The following is a 9,348-nucleotide window of genomic DNA, read 5'->3' as shown; positions in this document are numbered from 1 at the left end:
ATAACACAATATGGGGACTTTCCTATTGAAATTAGCACTAGTACTAATAGATAGTGTATACCTTAAAGCAACTATAAGAAGAGAGTGGAAAAATCTGATAATTGCTTTTATGCCTGTGGTGCTTGCTGAAAGTACTGGACTATAATTTTTTCTTTGGAGAATGAAGTCATTTTTTCTTAAGCATCTATTAAAAGTAAAAAGTGATACTGTAGAATCAATACCCAGCCTGACATTGCTAGAGTTGGAAATTTAATTTTGCTCTTTCGACTCACTCAATCCTTGGAGTTTCTGCCAATCTGCAAAGCAATCATGCTAGAGAGTCTTATGATAGAGGCACCTGCTGCTAGGGAACCCAGATTAATATTACCAGCACATATTGAGTAGGCTACAGAACAGCCAAGACATACTAATGATGCCTGGGCTGTGAAGTCAGCTGGCAGCCTCGAGACACCCCATTGTCAGTCCCCTGCGTTCCGTAGACGCCGCAGCTTCCCAGTACCAGCACAGGCTCTCCTGCCAGAGCAACTTTAGCCTCTCCTATTTATTTATTTATTTGTTTGTTTGTTTATTTATTTATTTATTCCAAAGTAGGTCACTCTGTGCCATCTGTTGACACTTAGAAGTTTCCAGATTCCCTATGGTATCCTGCAGTTTAACATATATTTTTAATACCCTTTTGCTGTACCTAGCTGTTATACATACTGAGAGTACTGATCACAAGAGCCCATTCAATCAAATAATGTTTTTGGCAACTGAGTGCAGGTCTTGGAGTTACATCCTAGAGGTGATTATAACTGGGTGGGGAGGGAATGCAACAAGAAGGGCCTCTGGTTTTTGCTGATGATGAATCCTGGGCAACACTGCTTTCAGCAAAGAGGTGCTGCTGTCTGTCTACTTTCTGCTTCCTCAGCAGCCTTGTTGAAAACTTAGGCAAGCAATCAGTCCCAGATGGGTATCTAGTGGGTCTTTTCAGGCTACAGTTAAATTTCCTTCCCTTGTTTTCCAGTGGCGAGCACGCAAAATAAAGAATATTTCATGTCCACGGTTGTGTCTCTAACTTCCTTCCACGGTACCCTCCCTTGTGCCTGTTCAGGATGGATTACCCACGCACTGCAAGAATGAATTATCTTTTTTAATAGTGCGCTTGATTTGAAGTGATGATGTTCAAGTTATCCACAGGTAGGTATCTGAAAAGGCACCTCTCAACATGGGTGAATAGGGGATGCATCACTGCCATCACACACCAGTCCTAACAGGTGCCTTTGGGGTATGTGATATAGTGAGCAGCACTGATAAGCAGAGGGGACGTCACACGCATGTGATACAAAACATACACAAAGCATACTACAGAGCACACAAATACTTGCTGGTGCATGAACATTGTGCATGAGAATGTAGGAGATGGACTTATTAATTACAGGAACTGGTCCTGAGCATCTTGCTACCATCTGGATGCTGTTTCAGGCATACCCATCTTCCACCTGTTAACGGTGAGCCACCTCTGTCTTCTGTTTCATGAAAAGATTTGGGACACTTGAAGGAGAGTCAGGGCTCTATAAAGTATAAATGCACAGACCAGTGAGATTTATAATAAACTATGAAAAGGTGTTAAGGTTATGAAGTACCTGAACAAACTGCAACTGAGGGTCTCTGGGATGTGCTTAAAACCAAAAGAAAGAGCTTCACTCCAGGCAACGATAAGCAGGCTGGGGTAATTAAAGATTCTTGGACCAGAAACAACTAGAACACATTGCCTAAATTTGCCAGATGTCATTGGGCAATGTGTGACTTCACCTCGAAATCACTTTAACCATTAGCTGAAACCAAAATGCATTGGACTACTTTGTTCAGTAATACAGTTTGACCACAACTATTTGCAATTTCCAGCACTTTTTTACAGGTCTCTGGATATACTGGATGTTCTAGTTTCCTTGGATTTTAAACATATAAAAACATACTTGTTTCATTTCACAGTGATGTGTATGACTGCACATGTTCAAATGACACAAAAACTCTGGTAAAGTTCTGCACGTGTGTGACATTGACCTGAAAAAAATCCAGTTGCACTCTCATGAGTTATTCATATGCACAAAGTCAGCAAAGTTTATACTAATGCAAACTAGAAATATGATTCTTTTTAATAGCCCTGTAGACAAATATATTTTTTCCTTTTTCACGTATCTGCTTGTTTTTTTCCAGAAAACTGATATAAATTTGAACAAACCTACAAATTCACTATACCCGTAAACAACTTCTTATCAGCAGTAAGCCCAGGAGAGTATGTGGTGAGTGCAAACATATTCTGTGATTGTTTATTTAAGTTTGTGATATCACATAAATTAAATACACACTAAAAAAATTCATTGTGTGTTATAATAGCTATTACCAGCATGTTATTGCTTTGCATACTCCCACCGTGAATACATAAAGTATAGTTTTGCAAATATTTATTTTGAAATGAATACCTTAAGCAAATAATTATTAATGAACACCCACAAGGCTTCTTGTGTTTGTATTTGCATGATTGGTACAAATCTTTTCAGTAATAGGGGTAAAAATAATGACTCTTTTTAATGTAATTTCCTAAGGTATTATGGAAAATGTCAACACTTAATACAAGTGTATTTATGATTATGCAATGTATGATACTTCAGATTTAAAAAATTAATAACAAAACAGCTTTGGGGATAAAGAGATTTGCAATTAGACACAGTAAGCTGCTGGTTTGCTGTCTCAATAGCTCCTCAGTACAACTAAATCCACAACAAAGTACTTAATAGTAATTTGTGATGCTTTAAAGAAGTAATCCATTTAAGATTTCTGTGGATTGTAAATATATCACATTTTTGCTGTCTATCTGTCAAAGAGTATACTCATATGAAAGAAGCTAGAGGCTTTCACATTTTTTTTATGAGACAAAAATCTCCATCTATATTTGAATTGAAAATTTAAAAAAATAGAAAAGTGAATATTGAATTGATTGAGTTGAATGGTCATCTTCTGTCTGCTTAACCCACAAAAAAGATACTGTCGATGAACAAACAGCTGTAATGCTTTAAAGGGTCAACGGATTAAAAATAAATATCTGTAAGAGCTGCAAAATTCTTTTTTCCTCCAAGGGACTAAAAGAGCTGGAGCCTGACTGTGGTTCTGTTTGGATCAATAGCAGAATTAAACTTTATTTCTAACAACATAGGATGTTACTTTAAATAACTGGTGTAACTGGTGTCATATATACGTTAGTACTTTAAATAACTAGTGGCATATATATGTTAGTATCACTCTTCAAAGTTTAGCACAGGCTAGATTTAATTTTTCGTACTCATTTGCACTGCCCTAAGTACTGAAAATATTATCAGCCATTTTTAAAATAGACAGAGGAGAGCACAAATTAAATGTGTGGAGGTTTGTGGAACAGTGATTTACTGTCTCTTTAGCTGTGTAAAGATTTAACAGGGAAAACACTTGGTCTCATGAATACAGAGATGGATTAATTGTCTCTTTTGCAGATCGTGGGAGGAAGTTAATGGCGATGAGCAAAGTGCCCGCAGTTTCTGACCATTACACCCCTGCCTGTTTTCTGTGTGGTTGTTTTCTGTGCTGTCCACAACACACAGGTGGTGTGTGAGTCAGCCAGCGAATGCACAGCAGGAACGCCAGCAGGAACTGCTGACGTGCAGCTGATGGGCTGATGTGCTCCTGTCCTTCCTGAGGGTGAGGTAGCTCGTTCCAGTAGGATTTGGCAGCAAGACCTAAGATTTGCATCCTATCATCACCTTTTTTCCTTCCCTTCTGTTTGTATTTATAGCCCAGTTAGGAAGTCATGCTAAGAAATGAATCGCTGAATTTACCAGACTTTAAATAAGCAAAATCTGCCTTTTTGAGGGAAAAAAGAACTGGACATCTAAGACACAATCAAACAACAAAGCTCCTAATATAACAAGTAAAGGCTTGTAGCATCAGTAATGGAGCTGGTTTAGCATCAACTGTCTTGATGAGTCTCTCTGTGATCAGGCTGTTTTCATCACAAATCTTTTCAAGCTGGTTCACCATTGTTAAGGGTAATGATGCTGCTACTACAGAAATGATACAACCGTAACATTTGACCTATACTATAATGTGAAATACCTGACCATATTATAGGTTAAAATATATATGTAAATTTAACGGTGTAAGAAATAAAAGGCCATAGCTGAGACAAGATTTTTTTGTTAGAGGAGTGTGAGGGGTTCAAGCCATTTTTCTCCAGGGTAAGATCTCTCTTACTTGACACTTTCCACAAAGCTAAAGAAGTTTGAATATAGAACAGAGAGCAAGCAGTCAGTAGGTGTTGTGTGTTAAGAGTATTGGATATCAGTAATACCAGAGATTTAATTCGCTGTTTACGTTCTGCTGTGCAAACTTCAAGGAGCCCCATAACAGCTGACCAGTTTTATGTGACTCATCAGACAGCCAAACCAAAGAAAGAAATGCGAGTTTATCTAGCCTTGTCTTTTAAACAGCTGCCTGCCCTAATTGGCAATACTTAGGCAATTTTTGAACTTTTCTTGAGGTTAACAAATGTTTCTTGTTAAAAAATCACATCCCAGATCAGCAAAAATATAGAATACAACTAAGCCCTCGCTGCATTCTTGCAGTTTTCAGAGTGCAAATGAAAATCTGTGGCAGATACAAGTGCACTGTTTTGTTAAACCAGTCTAAGGCCAGCAAAGCTTATACCAGCCTCTGTGGCTAATGGTGCGTGAAAGTGACTGTTTTGAAAATAACCGTGTTCATTTAAAATATTACTGCCTTTCTCCCAGAGGATACCACCCACACAACCAAGTCAGCAGACTGAAAACACAGATAATTCTAAGCTGCTTCAGGATAAAATCCAGTGTTTTAAAGCATAAAATGCAAAGGGAACTGGGAGCAGCTTGAGATAAGCTCTTGGACTTTACACTGAAACAGCTCAGAGACACTTGTGTCTCATTCTGCCACCACAGCTGGGGCAGGCGTCTTTGGCAGGTACAAAGAGCTGGGGGCCGTGGCGTCTCAAACAGCCACAGCTGCCTTCTCAGTGCATGCATCTGAGCACTAAGCACAGCTTCTACCTTGCCCTTTTGGGTCCAGGTTCACAGCATTGGGGCAAACGGTGAGGTCCTAACCACCAAGTCAAATAGTGAATACACAGGTGACTGGGAAAGGGAGATGAAAAAGGTTCTGAGGAATAAACATGCCGTGTGAGGAATTTCAGATTTAATTCCAAATTTTGTACACGATGTAACCAAAACTGAGGGGCACATTAAGCTCATATTTTCTGACTCAGTCTGCACTGGACAAGGAAATTCTGACCACACTATGATTAAGTCTTAAGTGGTGCGAGTGATATGTCTATAGGGAGAAGGCTTTGCTTTTCTGAATGCACTTATCCTGCGTTTCCTTTCCCTTGATAAGAAATGTGTAAGACGTAATGGCATCATTGATCCATTAGTGGTTAAATAAGACAACATGCTTCAGTGACTTAAGCCATTTCTCTTCCTAAGGTTTTTAAAATTCTTCTGCTCTATGGTAATATTGATATTGTGATCCGACCAAAGAAGCCCTTATCACACTTTCTTTTTAAACATACAATCTACTTTCATAGTATTCTATACCTTGATAAGTACTTCATAATATCAAGCTCTTTGTAAACCAGACTGGAATGTTATTTTAAGCAAGTCCGTGTATAGTTCCTACACACAGCAACAGCCTACTTTTGTTTCTAATACTCATTGTGCTATTGTTTTAAAAACTTTGGATGTTGGCTGGAAATCCAGGCCAGCCTGAGCTTAACAGTGAAACTTTCACCGAGTTCAGTCTGATCTGGATTTCAACCTAAATGCCTAATGTTGCTAATGTGGGATGTGGTAAACTTGATCATCAAGTTTTTTATGGCCACAACAGATGTTCCTTCTTTTAGACCAATGGAAAGCTACCAAACCTCGTCCACCCTCTAAAACAAAAATACAAGCATTTGTTTACAGCTCGATTCCAGGAATATGAATTCAATCAGCAGCTGCAAAGTTTGTTCTTGTTTACTTACAAATAAATATATGCACAATTCTTGCTTTTCCCAAAGACCCATGATGTTGCCTGGATTGTATTACCTCTATATAGTAACAGTATTTTTAACTTCATTTACTTCATTATAATTTGTTTAGCACAAACAAAATACCAGCAAAATATTTTTTACCTTGTTTTTAAAAAAATGCATTAATATTTTTTTTCTTTCTTATGTCTAGTAGACCAGAACAACATGTTTTAGATATATATTTTGCATTTTGTAGACTTATAATTTAGATTGACTGTAATACAACATTCTCATAATCATAACCCAAGGCACAACCTATAGAAAATGAAAATACTGACTATAAATGTTTTCATCCTACTGGTGATATTCAATGAATTTTCAAAGAGGCGTAAAATATTGAAAGACTGGTGCCTTCTCCTAAAGTAGGAGAAAAAACATGACAGTGCACTAACTATGAGCTGAAGCTTTCTAAAACAAGGAGCAAGAAAATTGTTTATTGATTTGATAGGCACCATTCCATCTCTGGAGTAAATATCCAGTAGTTCTTCCACACAAACAATAAACACATATTGAGGAGAAGAGAGAAAAGGGACAAGACTAGGAAGGCAAGGGCTTTGTATAAAAGAAATAGAAGCCTCATTTAGCATAAGCATCTGTTTCTTATGAATAAAAATACTTTACACCTTTTCCTTTGTCTTTCATAAACTAGTCTGATTTCAGGAGCCACAGAACTTTATATTGTGACAGAGAAAAAAAATTCCTGTGACCTTGCTTAGTTTTCAGCTTACGTGAAACTATTGCTTTGCTCACAGCCAAGACCCCCCCTCTCTCCTTTGATAACGTGCTGCAGCTGCAAATGAAGTTCAATTTTTCTTCTGTGGGGTGTCCTCGACCGTGATGCTCCCAGCAGGAATCTCAGAATGGGATTTACCAGAGTGGTTAAGCTGACTGAGCTGCTTCCACACAGCTAGGCTCACTACACCCTCCTTGCCATGGCACTTTCTGGACCTTTGCCCAATTTAACTCACTAAACAAGCGGGAAATTACCCAAGTTTTTGCATAAGCTATTTTTGTGCTGTTTTAGTGAATTGCATCAGCTCAGGTAAAGGTTCGACAAATTCCAAAGACAGCATGGCTTTTGGCAGGAGTTTTTGTCTGGGAGAGGGAAAATCATGGTGGATCCGGGAAGACCCTTTTGGAAGCAGAGAGCTATCATGTGTCTTGTGAAACCGTACCCAGCTGAAAAATATCCATTTTCTTTTCTGAGCTGATTTTTACTGACTGAACTAGCTCATTGAAGACAACATGGTTGCCAGACCCACACAAGAGAAGCGTCAGCCAGAGCACGTACCAGGAGGTATGAAGGGAGGCTCTCCCTGGTCAGCAAGCCCCTCTCAAGGAACTCGCAGGTATGCCCTGCCTGGCCCCTCCATGTGCTGTGCTCTCTGCAGAGGAAGAAGAGTTTTCTGGTAGTGAGTTCTGTGCTTTCACTACTTTAAAGGATAGTCAAGCCTCTTGAAGCATCTCTTCTTTGATTAATTGCTGTGATGTCAAGACGCTCACCCATTTTATATACTTTGCCTACTTTATGCTTTGGATTTGTCCTTTGAACGTTTTCTGTCACCTACCGTTACTGACTGACATGCTGTCAAGGTGGTTTAACAGTCTTACAGACCTAGGATGTATCTGAGGAGGCTATCTAGCTGAATGGCCAGACCCTGAGGGTTGTGATCAGTGGCACAAAGTCCAGCTGGAGGCCAGTCACTACTGGTGTACCCCAGGGGTCCAGTACCATTGAGCATCTTCATTAACAGCCTGGACAGTGTACAGATATGGGGAGGAGTGGCTGATAGACCAGGGCATTGTGCTGCCACCCAGAGGGACCCACACAGGCTGGAGAAACAGGCTGGGAGAAATCTCACAAAGTTCAACAAAGGGAATTACAAAATCCTGCCCTTGGGAATAACCCCAGGCACCAGTACATGCTGGGCGCCAAACAACTGGAAAGCTTTGCTAAGAAAGACCTGGGGGTTCTGGTGGACACCAAGCTAAGCATAAGGCAGCAATAAGTCCTCATGGTAAAGAGGGCCAAGAGCACTCTGAGGTGGATTAGGAAGAGCATTGCCAGCAGGGTGAGGGAGGTGCAGCATTGCTGAGGCCACATCTGGAGTGCTGTGGCCAGGTCCAGACTCGCCAGCACAAGGAAAACATGGAGCTATTGGAGTGAGTCCAGTGCATGCCATGAAAATGACTGAGGGACTGAGGCATTTGTTGTATGAGGAAAGGCTAGGAGAGCTGGGAGTGCGCAGCCTGGACAAGAGAAGGCTCAGGAGGGTCTTAGGAATGTGTGCAAGTACTTGAAGAGATTAATTCTTTTCAGTGGTGTTCAGTGACAGGAGGCAGTGGGCACAAATTAAAAACCGTGACATTCAATCTGAACACAGAAAACAGTTTTTCACTGAGCACTGGCACAGGTTGCTCAGAGAGATTGTGGACTCTCCATCCTTGGAGGTATTAAGAACCCAGCTGGGCAGCCTGCTCCAGCTGACACTGCAGGGGATGGACTAGATAATGTCTAGAGATGCCTCAACCTTCTGTGACTCTGTGATTCTGTCATCTATAAATCATCTGTAATGTGATTTGTAGATCACCTTGTGAAAGTCTGGGGCACACACGTATGCCATGGAGAGCCCGTGTACTGCTGGGACATAGCCCATAGCTTTCCACCTAGGACGTGTTGATGATGAGGAAATCAGCAACAGGCCATGCATTTCCTTTGAAAAAGAAGAAAAAGACCTGTTGGAGATCCAGAGGAGGGCCACGAAGATGCTCAGAGGGCTGGAGCACCTCTCCTATGAGGACAGGCTGAGAGAGTTGGGGTTGTTCAGCCTGGAGAAGAAAAGGCTCCGAGGAGACCTTATAGCGGCCTTCCAATACCTAAAGGGGGACTACAGGAAAGATGGGGAGGGACTCTTTATCAGGGAGTGTAATGATAGGACACAGGGTAATGGCTTCAAACAGGAAGAAGGTAGATTTAGATTGGGTATCAGGAAGAAATTCTTTACTCTGCGGGTGGTGAGGCGCTGGAACAGAGAAGCTGTGGATGCCCCATCCCTGGAAGTGTTCAAGGCCAGGCTGGATGGGGCTTTGAGCAGCCTGGTCTAGTGGGAGGTGTCCCTGCCCATGGCAGGGGGGTTGGAACTAGATGACCTTTAAAGGTCCCTTCCAAATCCAACCATTCTATCATTCTGTGCATTGAATGCAATCTCTGGGAGGCGGTGCACAGAGGGCAGCCG

General features: G+C 40.9%; 1 long non-coding RNA gene across 1 annotated transcript; it reads left to right on the top strand.

Annotated features, from left to right (window-relative positions):
- The first annotated feature begins 1,125 nt into the window (after positions 1 to 1,125).
- On the top strand, positions 1,126 to 8,947 carry LOC128907978 (uncharacterized). Its single transcript, XR_008465809.1, has 3 exons — positions 1,126 to 1,179; positions 2,200 to 2,285; positions 3,510 to 8,947. It is a non-coding gene; the product is annotated as an uncharacterized LOC128907978 (long non-coding RNA).
- The last annotated feature ends 401 nt before the right edge of the window (positions 8,948 to 9,348 follow it).

The sequence above is a fragment of the Rissa tridactyla genome, chromosome 3, assembly GCF_028500815.1.
Source record: "Rissa tridactyla isolate bRisTri1 chromosome 3, bRisTri1.patW.cur.20221130, whole genome shotgun sequence".
Taxonomy (NCBI): Eukaryota; Metazoa; Chordata; class Aves; order Charadriiformes; family Laridae; genus Rissa; species Rissa tridactyla.
Note: the sequence above shows the minus strand (reverse complement) of the source record. Positions and strands in the feature narration are given on the sequence as shown.